The sequence below is a fragment of the Cavia porcellus genome, unplaced genomic scaffold, assembly GCF_034190915.1.
Source record: "Cavia porcellus strain 051 isolate PalLab524CR breed Dunkin Hartley unplaced genomic scaffold, mCavPor4.1 scaffold_24, whole genome shotgun sequence".
Lineage (NCBI taxonomy): Eukaryota > Metazoa > Chordata > Mammalia > Rodentia > Caviidae > Cavia > Cavia porcellus.
The window spans coordinates 12,549,720-12,569,457 of record NW_026947507.1 but is presented as its reverse complement, the minus strand read 5'-3'; the positions used below and the strand labels follow the sequence as shown (position 1 = coordinate 12,569,457).

Below are 19,738 nucleotides of genomic sequence, written 5' to 3'. Positions count from 1 at the left end.
TACTTGAAAGGAGTCTGGTGCAAATGCAAAGTTTGAATTTTTCTTTAAAATTCCTTTAAGTTTATTCATTTAAAATTAAATTTAAAAAGCCACCTGAAGCTAGTGGCTACCCCATTGGACAACGCAGCTCTAATGCAAGTGTGGCCTCCTCTTTACAGGAGAAAAGGAAAGGTCAGTGAATAGACTGGCAGTCAGCACCCAGAAAGCCCAGTGCACTACACCACTATCTGTCTTTTGGGAACTGGGATCTTTCAGGATTTTATTCCAGTACTCCCGGTACCGTGCTCCACTGCCCTGTCCCCGCCTCTGCTCCAGCCCTCTATCTTCCTGCCTGTCCTGGCTTTGGCTTGACGCTAGGGCTGGCATCAGTCGAAGTCGGATGGTTGACAACCAGTGTTGGAAGGACAATTTTTATTGGAAGAAAAGGAAGCTGAATCTCCAAACTGAGGACTAATCTAGCCAATGAGATCTCCTCTTAATTACAGATGCCGCCTGTCTGCTGGGATGCAGGAAGGCTTCGTGGCATGAGAAGGAGCAGCCACACACACATCCCGCTCCTTACTTCTAACCAGAGTCAGGCTTCACTCAGCACTGGAAAGAAGGAAAAAGCAATACAGACAGATGTGCCTGCACGATCTGGTTGAAAAGCTGTGTATCATTCCACGGTGACCGTCATCCTGCACTCCCGGCTCGCTGCCACTTAACAGATGTTGTCACTGCTCAGCCCCTGGGTGTACAAAAGAGAAGTGGCTAGACGCTTCCTTTCCCACCTATCTGAGGTCCACACACAACTTCTAGGCTCTATTTCCTGAGAGGAGGCTTTGGTCTTCCCTAAACAACAACGCTGGTCTCAGAGGAGACCAGCCCCCCACCATGCTGCTGTGGCCTTATCTCACAGGACAGGGCACCAGAGCACAAGAGTCTCCTTGTGCTCCTAGGAAAATTGAGTGACACGTGGAGCAGAGGGTCGTGGGCATGAACAGGGACAGTTCCTCACATTACCTCAGTCTTCTGCCTTTTCCAGCTAGACCATGACACCCCCAGTCTGGCTCTTCCATCTCCTGAGCTGGGGACAGTGCGAACTTGACAGAGTTTTCTTCCTACACATCAGGGGAATTTAAGTTCTCTGATGGCTGGAAGAATAACAGAAGCAGGAAAAGGGATGAGACAGGGAGGGGAATGTTCTACTGAGCACATTCTCCAAAGATGAGCAGACACTGTCAGCAGTCCCAGTGATAACATTCTGCATGTTACTATGGCAAAAAGACCTTAAAGGAAGTGACTCAAGGATGCGTCTGGAGCTTAGATGGTCAGGAGACCCATGGAGAAGGCAGTCACAAAGCACACCTTTGCACCTGTTTCCCGCCAATCGGCAGGGCGTCCCTGCCCACAGCACACCAACGTTAGGCTGTGGCTGTACCTCTCCTGTTATATAGAAAAGAAGATATTAGCAATAAGGTGAGAAAGGATATGGTCTAGAAAAGCTTGTGATTTGTTAAAGGGGATTCTAAATTAGAGTCACTAGAGTATTTTGTGTGAGTCTGTCATCTGTCATTTCTCTCTAGTGGCCCAAAATTTGCCATCAGCTCTTTGAAGGTAAATGGAACTAGCCACCATGTAATTTTTTAAAATCTTTCAAGTACATCTACTTTCTTGAATCTCATTGCCAAGATTTCTAGTATTCAAATTTTATTTCTTTTTTTAACCAATAAGAAGCTATAACATCTTCAGGTTAGCCACAAAATGCATAATGAGAGGTCATCAGAGAATGGACAGTGCTGACAGAGTTTATCTTCCACTTACAGGAGACCCATCATGAAATTTCTTGGAAGCAGTGCCATCTTCCTCAATGACTCTGGGGGTTTGGAAGGTCCTTTGCAGTGCCTCGGTGACACCTCTCCAGCCATCTGGTCTTCAGAAGATACCAGCAATCATGCTGACCCTGCACTGACGGTCTCTAGACTCTTCACAGGTGTCTCTGTTCCTTGAGGGTGAAGCATATATTATGCACAATATTTGGTTCCCTAAGTTGAAAAGTTTGAATCTCAAACAGGAAATTTAGAAATTAAGAACATAACCCATCAACCATGTGCAGCAGATGGTAAATCCTGTACTTAGGATCATTTGCTGCAATTTATTACACCCTGCAAAGAGGTGTAAAGATCTGGTGGGCAGTTCTGACTTTAAATAACTCACACTGCTTTCCAAAGGCCCAAGTGATTTGACTGCTTTAACCCATCACAAGAGCTTCAAGTACTTCCCAGCCTCCAGTCATTCCTGAATGCCTTGTGGAGCCTGACTGAGCTCCGCCTCTGCACTTCTACAACAATCTGGACCCCCACCTGGATTGTCCCCATGCATGTCGGGCTCACATGGCTCAGCACAGGTCTCCTGACTCCTATAGAGCACTTCCGCCATTGCCCAAGCTGGGAAACTTGGAGTCATCTCTCGTCCTTGCTCCATTTCATCCCCAGTGACCTAGGCTCCACTGGGTCAGAAACCACTCGTGTGATGCCCAGGTCTGAGGCTTCCACCTCTCACCTGCTCACTGTAACAAACCACAACCAGGCTCCCTGCCTGTTATCCATGCTTCCACTGTCCATTCTGCTCAAGGTTCACCTTTTTGAAGCCATACTGTATAAAAGCTTTCAAAGTATCTCCAAATTTTGATTCTCTAGCTGACCAAACAAAGCCCTTCAGTGTCTGACTTCAGGCTGACTTTGCATCCTTCTTCCACCAGACGGCGTGCTCCTGGATCTCCAGCCTCATGGAGCAGCTCTGCTGACCCTGACCTCATGCCTTTGTACACACAGCTGCCTCTGCCTAGCATGTCTGTCAGGTAAACTCACTCATCCTATGAAGTTTCCCCAGCTACCCAGAAGCCACGTAACTTTTCTGTTTTGACACAAGCATGTATATACTTCCCACGAGACTCTGAGCCCCTAGAAAGCAGGAAGACACAGTTCCTAGCAGAGAATATAAAACACACATACATATAACCTGGGTTGATAAGATCTATTTTCATCCAGCAAATTTGGGATGTTCCAATGAACAAATACAAGCAATTGGCCCATTCAACTGTGTAAACAGTCACTTAAAATAAATTCCACCTATTGGGTATTTAGCAAGGTTCATATTTCATGCCAGACATTTCATCTATTCACCTCATGTGAAACCAGATTTATAGCATATTACCTAACGAGGTGAACATCACACACTCAAAGCCCAAACTCTTAGCTACTGAAATGCCGGAGCAATGGTTTCGAAAGGTACCATTCTGTATCTAAAGGCAGTGGGTATGAACCCTGTTCAGGATGAGTTCCTTAGGGAACTTGCTGTGGTTTATGGATGGCTGGGGGGAAGGATGTTAAAGAAAACTTAAAGAGTTTTTTTAAACTGAAATGGCATTGCGACTGGGTGAATGCAGGTATTTCCCAACCTGGACTTGATTGCTGAGAGCACTCTAAGGGCTGCAAAGTCTGCCATAAAGCAGAGACACCAGGGCCCCAGTGACCCAGCTGACTGACAGTCACTAAGTGTAGTTGACAGGGGAGGGGAGTCCCCTTGCTCCTCTGCATCAGCAGCGAAGGGCATTTCTCCACTGAGCTGACCCAGCAGCGACCCCAAGGGTAGGTCCAGGAGAGCTCCGAGACCAGGACGCGCCGGCTCACCGGCTCCTTCCAGAGCCCCATCCTGCAGTTTAACCGTGCTCCAAGTCTACTCAGAGCCCTGCTCGTTTCCCAGGGTGGAAATTGGATTCTGACAATGTCCCTTTCACATTTGATCTCTACATTCCAGTTACAGCTTGCTAGAGACTCTTCCTCTGTGTTAGATGGCTGCACTGCGAGGAGCCATGGCTCCTCTAGGAAGGTTAGCCTCCCTCCATGAGACCTTCCTCATTAGAGGGAGGTCTCTTGTTCATTGCTGAATCTCTCCCTCATCTTCTCTTCCAAAAGTTATGCAAGGATGCTGCATTCTGGCTGCAATTTATCAACCAAGGAAACTCTTGGTAAGAAAGACAGCAGTGATAAGTTAAGATTCTTTTGCATCTTTCATTTCTCTTCTTTCATTTCTTCAGGGTTTAGAACAGTACCTTTCTACATAGTTTTAACCCAGCATTTCCAGGAAAAATGATTTTGGTTGTCCGTTGGGTCTAGGAAGGTGTTTACAAATTAAAACAAAATCCTTATTTTCAAGTTCTCTGTCATCATCTCCTAATAGGATTTTCACTATGTCATTATTTGATGGGGCATGGTTAGTATTTGGAAAAATAGAGACAAAAAGAGGTGAGAGAAAGAACCTCGGCTGGCATTCAGAGAACTGGATTCTCTTTTCTGCTCCAACCCATTGAGCATACTCTGTGGCTTTGGGGAAGCCAATGAACTCTCAGGGCGTCAGTTTCCTTATCAAATGATGATACTGTGTTAAAATACAGGATTTAAAACTGTATGAATATGTAATACAGAATCATAAAACTTACTCTATAGACTTTGTAGGAGGTGGTTCAAGCGAAAAGCACTGAGGTAGAAAAAAAACAGACTCTGTCCTTGGAAAGCTCTCTGGTACCTGAGCACTAGTCATGTGGGACACAGGGGACTGAGCCAAAGGATACACTGTTCCCATTTTGCAAACCCAGTTATGAATTATTCATGTTGTACCCCACGGCAAAAAGAATGAAACAGTGTGTGTATGACCTCTGGGGGTGGATACATGCAGTAGGAGAGAGTAAACACAAGATTTTCACAATGCAAGGGACTTTACGGATCATCTAATCCACGCTCGCCCGCATTGCACATCAAGGAAGCAACACTCAGATCGGTTGAATTGTTAGCTCAAGAACACAAAGAAGTCATTTTAACAAGCAAGAATCTCAAGGTACTTATAACTCGATTCATCCAATGGTAGAGTCTGGTTTCCATGTTCAGGTTTACTGAAGTTATATAAGGCAGCATAAAAACCTTACGAAAGTTCAGTATCCTGCTCTGTGCATGCATGAGTCATGGACAGATCTCCAGATGTCTTCAAGAAAACAGAAGAAAGAATTAGGGAAAAACAATTCCCAAGATGCTGCTTGTCCCCTGAATACAGAGTATAATCAAGAACAAAAGCTCCTGTCCTCCAGAATATTAGGCCAAACCACAAAACATTTCATTTAAAATTTTCTAATATTTTTAGCCAACTCAAAGAATGCATATACCACCGAACTTTTCTAACATTTTCCATACTGAGCAGAGGTCTTCACCAACCTGATCTTTTTCACTTTCTTCCTGGAACATGGTGGTTACCTTCCTGCCTAGCACCTATGACCAGACTGCAGCTCTGCTCAGAAAGCTCTATCACTAGAATCTACCTGAATCACTCCCCCATCATCTGCAAGTCTCTGCTCAGTAACATCTTTTCAGGAATCCCACAACCACCACCATATCTAGGTTACAATCCCACTCCTGGATCCATTTATTTGGCTCTGTTCTGCCCCTTAGCACTCATGAGTTTCTAATACTTTTCTCTCTCACTTCTCCCACTTTCCCTCTGTCTCTCTCTCTTTCCCTGTGTCCCTCTCTCTCTCTTTCTCTCCCCCTTCTTTGCTGTCCCTGCCTTTCTCTCCCCTTATCAGAATATAAGCTGCATAATGGTTTAGTCTATCTTGTTCCCTATAATGTCTCAAGGCCCTAGAATAGTATCTAGTGTATAATGTGCTTTTACACTATAATCTCTTTCCCAGACCTGTGCAAGTTCTACCCCCAAAGGAAGTGGATTATTCACAGCTGGAAGAGAATGATCTCCAGTTTACAAATATAAGGAAACCAGAATAAATGACCTGACCAGTGTCACAAATCAGAGCTTAAACTTGAATCCCAGTCGTAACACTTCCTACAGTCTCCCAGGTTCTCCAGGCTGGTGCCCACTCCTTTAAACCTGGATGGAGAAGGACTTCCTCTGCTTGCAGAGACCAGACCTTTGGGCAGCTCCTCCGGGCAGGATGAATCCTGATCTGCCACAAGTTAGGCATGAGACTTGGCTCAGTTCCTTAACTCCTCTCAGCCTTGTGATTCTCACTATTCAAAGGGAATAACAATATTTACCTTAGAGGATATTCATAGGGCTCAATCTGGATGCAGGAGTTCAGTGTCTGGGAGCTCTTTCCCTTTCTTTGACCATTTGTTCAACAATAATATTACTTTTCTCAAGATCTCCTCTATCATCTCTACCCCTGAACCTGCACTCCTGAAGACATTGAAAAAACACATAAAAGATTAACTGGAATTTTTTAAAGGCAGATGGCAGGGAGAAAGAGGCTCACAGTGTGAGGGCATCTCACTGTGTCAGGGCTAATTCATATATTCTCATTCTTATCCCTACTAAAATTGCTGATTAAGGTGGATGAACCCGCCAGAAGCCCAGGTAAGATAACACAGGACACTTTCCATTCTCAATTTCAAAAGTCATCTTAAAGATCATGGGGCTGGAATCTGTTTTCCAAGAGATCATTAGAATGAGTTTTTGTGGGTTACTCATCAGTAACTTCAACAAATATTTTAAGTAGGAGTGGCCCATGATTTTAAAACAGTTCACAAAATTTAGATTAAGGAGTTACCCAACTGCATTTATGCAGGACTTTCCAGGGCTTTTGCTATGCTGACTGTGGTGTGGCTCCCCAAGGTGGATAGAGGTATGCACCTAACAAGGTATTTTCCCAGATTGTATCCCTTTCTTTCCAAGAATCAGCTATTGCAGCTAATACTCCATATTGTCCCACTTTTAGAAGCAACTCTGACATATTACAGCCACAAAACTGACCATGGAGAGATTTGGAGGCTTAGGCAAGGCCAGCTACCTGGTTGGTAGCAGAAGCAGGGCTGGGATCCATATTTTGGTGTCAATAATTGACCCAATGTTGAAGTCAATAAAGGCCTTCAAACCAGACCATATCTATTGAAAAATCTTACTATAAACTAGAAATAAACTAGAGGAAGTAAAGCAACATGAAATATAATGAATGAGATGCTTGCTGGGAGTCAAAAATAAAAGTATAAGTGTGTGTGTATGCGTGCATGTGTGTGTGTACGCGCGCACATGTGTGTATACCTGTGTGTTCCAGGAGCAGTAACAATAGCAATGAAAGATGCATTTCCACCCAAAGCAGTTGATTGGTCCTTACAAGTCTCAGATAAATCAGTGTCTCACCCAAGGCCTCCTCTGGCTTTTGGTGTATGTAGGATAGTAACTGATGACTGAATCCTTCATTAGTGATAAGCAATACACACTGACCCCAAAGATATGCATGCTTTAATCATCAGAATGTGAAGATACTACTTTATATGGTAAAGATAACTTTCCTACTGTGGTTAAGGCTGTTACAGTGGAGTGACTGTCCTGACTTACCCAGGTGGGTGCAGTATAGTCACGGTTCATCCCAAGAGGAAGACAAGGGGGTCTGACTACAGACGAGGGGAATGCACTATGGTGAGGAATGCATACTGGACGGATGAGCTTGGAGGAGAAGGAAGGGACCACACACAGGTCAAGGATACAAGTGGCTGCCAGAAGCTGAAAAAGGCAAAGAAACGTATTCCCTCCTGGAGCTATTAGAAGGAAAATGTCCAGCAGACCCGTTGGCATTAGCCCTCAGTGAAATGGATTTAGGACTTTTGAGTAAATCTGTGTCACTTGAAGCCACTAAGTTTGTGATAGCTTGTTACAAAAGTGATAGAAAATTCAGGTATGCAATGTAATGAGATCATCCCAGTTCATTCTGAGGAGGCTGGGCCACATGGGTAGGGTGAGTGCACCGGGTGGTGTGACAAACTCATGTGTTCAGCTCGGTCACCCCACACTGCTGGGAACCACCCAGAGGTCTCCTCCGAGCGTTGTCCTTTGGCACCATTGCATATGGAAGGAGTTGGGTTGTGTCAGGCTTCCTATAATAAGATAAAAGCATCTGCCCCTCCTGCAGAATCGTCAATTTGTTCCTGTTATGAGAAGCAGGCAGTGACTGATTGGTGACACACCTTACTTGAGTGGCTTTCAATGATTGTTTTCTTTGGCAAGATCACAACTTAGCCACTGGGTGAAATTCAAGTCAAGCAAGTTAGGACTACCTGGGAACTAGATACACTTGCTTATAAAATGTTTCAACATTTCTAAGGGAGTATTTTTCCCCCACCTTGAACCACTTTATACAGCATGATTGACCTGCCTGATGCTTGGCCAACTTACCTTACCCAGATCTTTGTCTTGTTGAGGGTACCACTGATAGTCACTTGGATGGCACACACTCGTCTCTAGCATCTGCGTTAGAAAGTCACAGAACATAGCAGTGTAAAACAATGGGTATCACTAATCTAAGATTTTGCTCAATTATTCTCATTAAATGTTATCCAAGATCCTATCTTCAACAAAGAAGCAGCTAAGCCAGAACTAACTTCAGACCCTAACCTTTAAGAAATTCATTCTGATGCAAGACAACTGACAGTTTCAGGAAGAATAACTATCTGGTCTTCAGATTTAAGAACGAGATAGTGTGAGCTAGAATATGAAGTAGCAGGGCAGGCTAGATGGGGGCGGGTAATAATGATATTATTAAGGATAACATGGGAATTCTCTCTTCCAACAACGTATTTTCAACTTCTATTGCCTTTGGGTTTCCTCCTGATTGACAGATTTGTTGATAATCCATCGAATGAACATTTCACCATTTTATTCAAAAGATGATTCCCAGAATCTAAAATGTGAAACACACAAGAAACTGACATTCAGTGAGCAGGCTGCCAAGCAGCAGATATGAAGCAATCACTTAAATTATGACTAAATTACCACATTATAACTAACACTCAAATAATGTCCAAGGTTGCTGAAATTGTCAAAAGCAGCATAATTTGCTGTAAACTTCATAAACTGATATATTTATTAAGTGTAAATTTTCATATAAAGTCCTGACTTGAAGATCTGCAATAATGATAGTTAACTGAGGGGCTGGAGGTTTAGCTCAGCAGCATAAGCGCCTGCCTTGGAAGCAGGCAGTCTTGAGTTCGATCCCTGGTACCGATAAAAAGGAAAAAGACAAAAAAAAAAAAAAAAAAAAAGGATAGTTAACTGAATCCTAAATATATTCATTCATAAGAGAACTATATTACACTAAGCTTTTAAGAAACTGAATGTAATGTAAGTACCGGTTAATAAAAGAAATGGCTGTTAACTAAATCTTAGCAAGAAAGATTTAGTTTTTATCAGAAAACTCAATTGTTATTACAGCTATCCTATTCAACATGAAAAAATTTGGTACATCATAAAACTGGCTAAACTCAATGAGCTTATCCTTAGTCAAATGTCATTTCTGTGAATCAAATTTTAGTAGATGTCAGCCTTCAACCAAAAATCTATCAACCAGCTGCTTCGTTCCTGCACAAATAAGAGCTCCCAGGTTGGGGCACTGTTGGTAAAAGGCTAATGTTTTTGTATGAATTGACCAAAATTGATAATTACTTTGTCTCACCTCAGCCCTGAGCTCTCACACCTTAATTAATAATTCTTTTTTAGGGGGACGCTAAACTACTGAAATGCTAACAAGGACATGGGGCGGGGGGCGGTCCGCAAGGCCAAAATGACCTCGTATTTCACTCTTACTTGAAAAAGCATACTGCCTTGAGCATCAGTTCCTGGCCTATGTTCATTTTCAGGACGGCCCGCCAGGTTGCCATAGGAACAGAGAGAGACAGTGAGACACGGTCTCAAGGTCTGGAGGAGGGAAGTCTACAACTGTGGTTCTCAGGGCCTTGCTCCAATTTGTCCCTGCTTCTCTTTCTGCGTAGGAATTCCTGGGGGGCCTCGGGGCGCCTCGACTTGCAGTTGCACCACTTCAGTCCCATCCCCGGTGTCACTCGGAGCCCTCTCGGTCTTCACATTGCTTTTGGGTGAGGGCATCAGTCATGTGAATTAAAGGCCTACCCAGCTCCAATATGACCTCATCAAAAGCCCCACTTCCACCCCTGCTTCCAAGGAGACAGAGGGCTTGGGAAAAGGATCTCACTTATCTTCAATCTCGAGGACACAGTTCAATCCATGATAGGACTTTTGCCTATAGTTTCTAGACACGTAAGGTTGGTGACAGTTGTTTGGCTCAACTCTCTGCAGGCAATTCTTTTTTTTTTTTGTGCACTTTGTCATTTCCCCTTTTCTTTTTTTATTGATTGTTTATTGGTACATTCCAGGTTTACGTAATGATCACAGCCATCAGAGAGAATGTGTACTTCTATGTGATTTATTTTGATTCTTTTTTCCCCAATTCCTTTCCCTCTCTTCAACTTCTTTATTTACAAAAGCTTTGTCTCCAGTTTTCCTTCTATTCTTGTTTTTTTCTTTTCCCTTCCTTCCTTTCTCCCTTCCCCTATTTCCCCTTCTCATTTGAATATTTTTGTCTTATTTCATATCTATTATATATACTGGTTGTTATTTACACTTTGGATTTCTCACACCAGAGAAACAATGAGATATTTACACCTTTATTTGACTTACTTAAGAGCACGGGCTCAAATTGCATCCATTTACTTAGAAATGTCTCAAGTTTCTTCTTTTGGCTAATACTCCATCATATAAAACAAACCATATCTCCTTTATCCAGTCATCAGTTGATGGGCATCTGGGCTGTTTCTAAGATTTAGCTATTACAAACTGTGATGCTATAAACACGGGTGTGCATATATTGTTACAGTTTTAATCTCCTTTTCTAATTTATTTGAATATTATTTTTCAATATCAGGTAATACATAGCCACATATCTGACTCATAAAAGTAGTTTGGGTTGCATTCTGCTTTGAAAATTCTCTTGCTGAAAAACTCTGGCTAAAATGTTGCTTTTCCTCCTTCTAATCTTCTTCTAATAGTTCTCTAGTCCATATTTTCTAGAAAAAAATTCTATGTAATGCTATTCTTTTCTTTTTCTATGAAATTGTCATAGAGGCTCCTTAAATGTAACATAAGTATAAAATTCTTTAATGCTTACTAAGCAAATGAATTCATAAATAAGAGAATCTTTTGCTTTTATTTTTGTTTTTGTGTTTCGTTTTCTTAGTATCCCAATTTGGGGAAGAGAATATTTTACATTAACTGACAGATACAAAAAGCAGGAGGAGTTTGGCAGGAGCCCGATCTCTGCAGAGCAGGCCAGCACGAGAGGATGAATGCGGGAAGGGCCCACCTGTCTTCTGGAAGCTGTTGCTAACAGGAAGGACACAATTTCATAATAACTTAGTTCTTAGAGGAAATGTGTGTCTCCATTTTCTTTCTGGTAATTTAATGTCAGAAGAAGAAACCTGAAACCTGAACTAAAGCAAGAGATGAAAATAGCCCAGAAGTTGGCCCTGGCAGGCCGAAGACCAGTTAATTAGGCTCCAGTTTATCTACTCAAAACATGGAGGAAAGACATTTCTGTGATTAAGAAAGGAGAAAGAGGAAAGAGACACAGATTAGGTGATGTGGAGCAGTCCCTTGGGAACCGTGAAAGTCCCTGAAAAATAAATATCAGTTATTTATTGTGCTTTCAATAAAAAATAAAGCCCCATGGGAAAAGAGGGAATAGCTACCAAAAAGTTTGGGGCATCAAGACAATCCTAGGATGTATCTACTGAGCATGAGCTAGCTACCAGGCTCTGCACTAGAGCTGTGGGACAGATATGTGAAAAGCTGCTCACTGTTAGAGAGGAAACCAAGCAGTGATGCCACAGGATAAATACCATGGAGATGTGTATGGAGTTAGGATAAAGAGAGAGGTTGACGTATGCCACTCTTTGCCCCTTGGAAGGCCCATCCACGCTGAGTTGCTACAGAAGAGAAAGCACTACAAAGAGGGCAAATTCAGCAAGCTTGTCCTCGGCAGAGAGTGTCTGGTGCTGGAGCACAAACTGTTGGACTGAGAGCAGCCCAGTGGAGACCTCAACGAACCACCTCAGCCACCGGAGCCTGCAAGAAACCACTGACAAATTTGGAGAAAGCAGTGTTATCTGATTTGTAGGACAGAGAGATCTGTTTGGATCCTATTGGGAAGTGGCATAGACGGAGAAATGGAGGCAGGAGGCTTGAAATAAGCTGACCACCTCACTGAGTCTGAACCAAGGCATAGGGATGAGGAAAGGAAAGAGGGATTAGAGAGCAGGAAGGAATACAGTGTACTTAAGTAAAAGAATCAACAGTACTTGCAAAGTGAGGAAAGGCAGCCCTCAATAATGCTTGTGTCATCTTTGGGCAGATATGTACAGCACTGCAACTCACTGAGATGTGAAACAGTCAGTGGAAATCTGGAGCAGGCCGCACACGAGGAGGAAGATGTTGGACCAGGTCATGGTGTGCTCAGCCTGAGTGATCTCCCCGAGGCACAACCAGGTGGAGATACACAGCTGGAGGCCAGGAGAAAGGCTGAGTGTGACAGAGAGAAGGAGAGAGGGAGAGACAGACAGACAGCTCCCAGGCGACAGTTGAAAAGCTAGTTGTAAACAAAATCAGTTGAATGGAAAAGAAAAAAGATCTTAGATCACAGAGGATGGATTTGCTAAATCTAAAGGATAAGCAGAGGCAAAAAGAAAGATCCACAAGAGACCGAGAAGAGCCCAAAGAGCTTAAGAAAGAGATGCCATGGATGCCAAAGAGTAGGAAGTTTCAGGGAGGCTCAGCTGTGCCAAATGCCAAAAGATGGCAAATGTCCACTGAATTTTGTTGCAAAGATGTGTGGGACTAGGTTACCGGTAAATGAAAATAGCCGCTGGGTTTCAGTAGGACTTCTAAGTGCCAAAGGTAAGTGGACCCAGAGAACAGGGGCAGACAATGGAAAGTCATATGCTAGATACTTAGCTAAGAGTTGGAGACAGAAATTGAGTTGAACTGGGTATTTAATGCACACCTGCAATCCCAGGACTCTAGGGAGTCGAGGCAGGAGAATCACAAATTGAAGCCCAACTTGGGCAAGTTAGTAACTTAGTGAGATACTATCACTTTTAAGGATTATCACTATTAAATAAGATAATGTATGTAAACCACCCCACACCACTTCCGGAACATATTATAGACCAAACAAGCATCAGTTTAACTACAGAACCATATCTAAGGAAGGACATATTTCACCCACCCACCCACAAGGAATCAGACTTTCTGTTTAAAGGCTCCGGGGGAGTGGCTCTCGTCTGTAATCTCAACATTCTGTGAAACTGAAGCAGTAGGATTGCAAGTTCTGGGTATTGCAACAGCTGGGGAAGTTAGCATCACCCTGTCTAAAAAAATTACTTTAAATATTAAGGGCCAAGGATGTAGCTCAGTGATGTAGCACCCCGAGGTTCAATCTCCAGTACTCTGAAAAGAAAAAAAGAAAGAGAAAAGAAGGAAGAAAAGAGAAGAGAATGACGAAAGAGAAACAAATCACAATCATGGACTGGGGTGAGCAGAATGAAACCTCTCTGTGCTTACAGGCTGAGTGGCTCTGATATTCACACAATGATCTTGGGAAGGTACGGAAGGCATCAGGCTGTCTCCACACAGAGAGCCGTGTTCCAGCAGCTGTGACTCTCTGTTGAGAAATAACTGGAAATGGGACAAGTTCACTCACTCAGGTCATCACTGAACATGTTTGAAGTAGTCGCGTATGTCAGGCATTCTTCTGCCGTTGCTGTGTGTCACTGTGGTGGCACAGAGGAAGAAAAGATTACTCAGAGATAAAATTTGTTCCAAACACCAAGCGGCTCACAGGAACTGTCCTGAGAGGACCGAGCCTGAAAGAGGATCAAGAAACAGTCATGAGGCTGGGGATTTAGCTCAGCGGCATAAGCGCCTGCCTTGGAAGCAGGTAGTTTCAAGTTCAGTCCCTGGTACTGATAGATAAAAAAGAAAAAAGAAACAGCGCCCAACACACCCCGCCCGGGACGATAAGACCACGCCAGCTTCCGCAATGCGCTACGTCCCTCTCTAAATTAGCCAACCCGTGTGCACCTCGTGCTCACTCCGTATTCGCCCCGTGCTGACTCTGTGGCAACCCCTGATTGGCTACAGCTGGATATATTAGCCAGAGCCTGCGTCCCATTCCCGCCCTGCTTCCTCGTAGCAGCCTGTGATTGGCCACGGCCGAATATATAAACCAGAGCCCGCGTAAATAAAGCGGCAGTTCCTGTTACCACCTGAAGCATCTCCTGTCTCATTGGGGGGCTGCGCTGGTCATTTTTCAGCTTTTATTTAGAACACCAAAATGACAAAGAGACAGAGATTTCTTCAGTTTTTATTTAGAATACCAGAATGAGAGAGACGGGGAGGGGGGCCCTTGGACAAGAAACTGTATCAAGGCTAAGCAGTTTATCGGGGGCGAAGGAAGGCCAAACACTACATGCGTCCCTAACCTAAGCTTCTTGTTGTGTTCCAGCTGTGCGGCACTCAGCTGCTTTTGTAAGCATATGTGCTTTTGCCCTGCAGTCCCTCTCGCAGCTTGACGAGGTCCCCCACAGTCTGTGCCCCTGAGGGCACAGCCCCACATCCTCGACACCTCCCTACGCTGCTCTTTCCTCTGAGCAGCCACTATGATCGCCCTTTAACTGCTTCCACAGAGTTTAGCAAGAGCCGTCTAACTCTTTTGCTGCCACAGTGGTGAGCTCCTCCAAGCCATCCTATAGCCAAATTACAGATTACTAAATAATTACCCAAGCAAACATTAAGTAACTTTGTGCTTCTGCACTGCAACAGAGGTATGTGATCTGTGCAACGATGGGGTCATAGAGAGGCAGGAAAGGCTGCTCTGAGGAAGTGTCACCAAACTGATCAAAGCATAAGCTGACGGAGTAAGAAGCATTTTCTCAAGCCTATCAGCTCTTTGCTTTTCACAACTCCAGCCTGAAACATCCCAAAAGCTTGGGCTCTGCTCAGCTCTGCCTCCTAAAAATCTTTTCTGACAACATTATAGTCACTGATCATCCCTCCGGTGCCTTCACCACCACCATGCACTGTCACCCAATGTCCAACCCCTTAGTGTAAGATACAGGTGGCCAGGATTATCTCCACTGGACAACAAGCTCCCAGAGCTTGAACTTGTGTACCACCTCGACCAGCACCTAAAAAAGTACTAGGTGTGACTCAGGGTTGTCCACAGAAGCAGAATCAATAAGAGACACACACGTACATGTGTGTCAATAGATGGATGGATGGTTGAATGATAGATAGATAGATAGATAGATAGAGGAGGGGAAGAGAGAAGAGGAAAAGGGAAGAGAGAGGAGGGGAGGAAAAGAGATGATTATTTTAAGGAATAGGCTCACACAATCATAGGGGCTCAGAAGCCCAAATTCTGGGGGGCAGGTGGCAGTATGAAGACCCCAAGAAATAGCTAGTTTTGCATCTTAAGCCCCAAGGCAGTTTTCAGGCAGGATTCTCTCTCCTCAGAGAATCCTAGGCTCTTTTTTCTTAAGATTTTCAATAGTTGGATGAAGCCTAGCAAAAATATGGGGATCAGCTGCTCTACTCAGAGCCTACTGCCCTAAACATTCATCTCCTCCACAATCAAAACCAAAACCAAAATCTCACACTCACATGTACACTGGTGTTTAACCACAGCTTCGCCTATTGAACACATAAAATTAACCATCACGTCAAGTGAAAACAGGTGCTTGGTAAATGCTTGAAGAACAATTTAATAAAATCTCATTGATGGGGGCTGGAAGTTTAGCTCAGCGGCATAAGCGCCTGCCTTCCAAGCAGGCAGTCATGAGTTCGATCCCCAGTACTGATAAAAAGGAAAAAGACAAACAAACAAAAAAATGTCATTTATCTTCTCCTTTCTCTTCCTTTTTTCCTCTTTTTTTCTGATTCTCTTTTAATGTCTTTCCTTTTTCCCCTCACTGTTTTTGCTACTTTATTTTCTTCACGTGTGTCTTTCTTCTCACGCTTTTATGCAGGTGGGAGGGGAGGGCGTGAGGACGGTGGGGACCTCAGCTGAGGAAATAAACGAGGAATGAGGTGGAGGAGAAGGGCCCGCTGGCGGTGGCATCAACCCTGCACAGCACGACCATGAAAGGAAACTTTAAGGAGAAAAAAGTCTTCAAAGTCAAACTATTTGAATGGAAAGCCAGACTCAGTACCCATGACTCCTGGTAAGCTGTACTCTCTGCTCTCTCTGTGTCCAGCCCTCGAAGAGTTCCAGGTCAAGAAGCCACAAAAGATGCCTTTCAGAACAGATTCGAACTGCACTGTGCTCATCAGAGGAGCATGAGTTCCACAGGATTCCAGCCTGACTCACAAAGGCATACTAGAGCTCGCTTGTACTGGAAGTTAAAGGACTCAGGTGGGAACCAAGTGTCTAGCAGCAGAGTCCAGGTACCCAGCCTTGGAGGACCGGAGTGTCCCACGCTGAGCTATGTCTCTGGTGCAAAGGGGTGGAGGGCTAAGCTCCAGTTCGTAAGACTATCTTTCCTGCCAGTTTCTTAATAAAGGCCACCTAGCCTTTACCCTGTTGCCCTCCTTTTCAGTATATAATTACCGAGTTCTTTCTCCACTCCAGACACTGTGCCAAATGCTAGCGATACAAGCCAAAGTTCAATGCTTGGAGCACTCCCATGCCAGGGAAGGACACAGCTGCATGGCAGAGCAAAGTGTGACAGACTCCGTGCAGGACACCCCTGCCCTCAGCTAGACTCACAAATGAGCACCAGTGAACCCTTTGGACATGTTGACTTTCTATCCACAAAGACCTTCCTCTGACCTTTCACTTGATACATGAAAATCTGAAGTCAGAGAAGCTGGTGTCCTGCCAAGACACAGCCAAGTCTTCAAACAGCGAGTCCTAGGCTGAATTCAGCTTCCTTTATTTTTTTTTTTTCATTTTGATTAGTACATATCTGTAGTACATAATGATTATATCCATTGTGGGGACCTGGCACCTGTACATATTTTAATTCTTTTTACCTCCGCTCCTCTCCCTTCTGTCTGTTGTTCCTAGTCCCATTTGCAAAAGCTCACTTTCCATTCCTATTATCCCTCTTTTATTTTGCTCTTTACTTATATCCTAGGATTTTCATATATGAGAACCCGTATGACTTTAAACCTGTGTGTCCTTTCTTTCCTCTTATTATAGATTCAGTGTGCATGCATTTTTCTAACACTGACTCGAATGTATCCTGAGCAGTACCCCACTGTGTATAAAGACTGTATTTTCTTTATACCTTCATCTGTTCTTGTATATTTAGACCACTTCCACAGTTTAGCTAGTATGAACATGAATATGCACATGTTACTGTAATACAATATCTTTAACTCTTTTGGCAAGATACCTAGGAGAGGAATGCCTCAGTGAATGGAACTCTTGTTTTAAATTTTGAGGAGTCCCCATGCTGCTTCACATAGTGGTAGTACTAGCCTACACCCCCACCACCAGGGCTGTTTTTTCCTTGCAGCCTTGCCAGCATTTGTAACTATTTGATTTCTTGATAATAAGAAAATCATGGTACTTGCACAAAAACAGAATGTGAACCAGCGGGATTAAACAGAGGATGCAAAAATGACCTTAGGCGCTTCTACCATCTGATCTTTGACAAAGGGGCCAAACACGTAGGCTGGAGGAGGGACAACCTCTTTAGCAGATGGTGCTAGGAAAATTGACTATTGAGGTACAGAAGATTAGATCTGGACCCGTACACTTACCATATAGTAAACTAAAATCAAATGGCTTAAAGATCGAAATATCAAAATAGAAACATTTAACCCCCTGGATGATAAAGTAAGTAAAACTCTTGAAGCCATAAATACATATAAAAACTTTCTGAACAAAGTCCCAAATTGCACAAGAAATAACATCAAATGCCAACAAATTGGATCACATCAAATTGCAGCAAAAGAAACAATCAACAGAACGAACAGACAACTTACAGAATGAGAAAAAAGTTAGCCGCTACTAATATCTAGAATTTACAAAGTATTTTAAAAATTAGATTTCCCAGAATAAAAGATCCAATTTAAAAATTAGAAACTGAAATGAATAAATATGTCTCAGAAAAAGTACAAATGACTGATGAATACGTGAAAAAAATGTTCATCATCGGAGAAACGCAAATTAAAACAATACTGAGGTTCCATCTTACCCAGGAAAGAATTCCAATCACCAAGAAATCTGGATTTGATCTCTTTAAAACCAACTTCTCAACTGGTCAGTCCCTTTCTTAAAATTTACTGACAGCACAGTGAGTGTACTGTATCACTGAGCTATATACCCAGTCGCATAATTAACTTTGTAAGATCCTAAAAATAAATTAATCTGGGACCAGAAAAGTAAAAGAGAGATGGGGGAGATGAGGGAAACTAAAATGTATGTTTATCAGTTCCCTACAGTGAATGTAATCGTTAGGTACTGCAAACATGTACTAATAAAAGTGAAAAAAAGTTTAATACTTTTAACCACTAGAGGGCACCAATTCACCTTCGATAGCTCCAAATCTGCCTGGTCTCCAGAAAGCCTCAGCACTGTGTCACTCTACCAGCCAGATCTATGATAATACTAATACCTTTTATATTGTCTCAAAATGAGCCTTGCAATCAGTAGACTTTAAATCAGTTGCACAGATCGTATTTTTTTACGTTTATTTTTTTGGTACTGGGGATTGAACTCATGACCTCATGCTTGCCAGTCAGGGACTTATACCGCTGAGCTAAATCCCCAGCCAGATTGTGTTTTTGAGCCAAAAATAAGTTAAGAAATGAGGGAGTTGAACCGTCCTAATATAAATAAAAGAGGCCAAAGACTACCATATTTATAAACATTAGAACCAGAAATAACGGATTTTAAAGCTTTTGTCCAATATTGTGTCTACCTGCAAACATTTAATATCAACACACAATCACAACAAAACCTCAATCAGCCCATGTTGATAAATCACTGTGTAGAGTTGACATCGAGGAAATACAGGACCATGAACCTGTGCGTCAGAACCACCTGAGGGTTTTCCCTTTTCTTCATATAGATAGATGATAGGTGGATAGATAGATAGATAGATAGATAGATAGATGATAGATGGATAAACAGACAGAATGATAGGGTGATCATTGGTAGATGATATGTGATAGGATGACAGATGATAAATAGATAAAATGATAGGATGATAGAATGATAGGAAGATAGATAAATAGGGTGATCACAGATAGATAGATAGGATGATAAATGATAGGTGATAGAATGATAGATATATAGATAAGATGATAGACTCTTTAAAGATTGTTTTTAATAACCCTGTGTCTGGAAGGAGACAAAAGGATGTATACAAAGAGTTCAGGAGCCATCATTATGTAATTGGAGTATGAGAAATATAAAAAATGAGCAATTGTGGGCCAGGAAGAGAACCAAGAAGTAACCCACCCTTCCCATGAGCCAGCCAGCACACAGGCTGGGAGACAAGAAGAGCCCACCGGCACCAGCACCATGCCCTGCAGTGTCCACAAAGGTTCTGTACTGGGCCCTCTGCCTTCCTCTTTCAAGCCCTCCTTAAGGATTTGTCTGCCTCATTGCCTCTCTGCAGCTGCAGGTTGATTCCTTTTATCCCTAATCTTAAATTCCACACCCCACTTATCTTCTTGGCATCTGCTGATAGATGTCTGTGTGAACTTTAAACCACTCTGGCCAAAGTGAAAGGAATCGTCTCTCCCATACTCCCTCCCCGCGTATATCCTCCTCCAGTGACCTCTCTTCCTCTATTTGCCAACCTCAATTAGGAGAGTCACCATCAAGTAAATTCCA

The 19,738-nt window shown here is 43.1% G+C and overlaps 1 long non-coding RNA gene across 1 annotated transcript; it reads right to left on the bottom strand.

Moving 5' to 3' along the window:
- Positions 1-1,649: 1,649 nt before the first annotated feature.
- Positions 1,650-14,051, bottom strand: LOC134472596 (uncharacterized). The gene is made up of 3 exons (XR_010042482.1): positions 13,450-14,051; positions 8,218-8,289; positions 1,650-1,984 (listed from the first exon to the last, which is right to left on the bottom strand). It is a non-coding gene; the product is annotated as an uncharacterized LOC134472596 (long non-coding RNA).
- Positions 14,052-19,738: the final 5,687 nt, after the last annotated feature.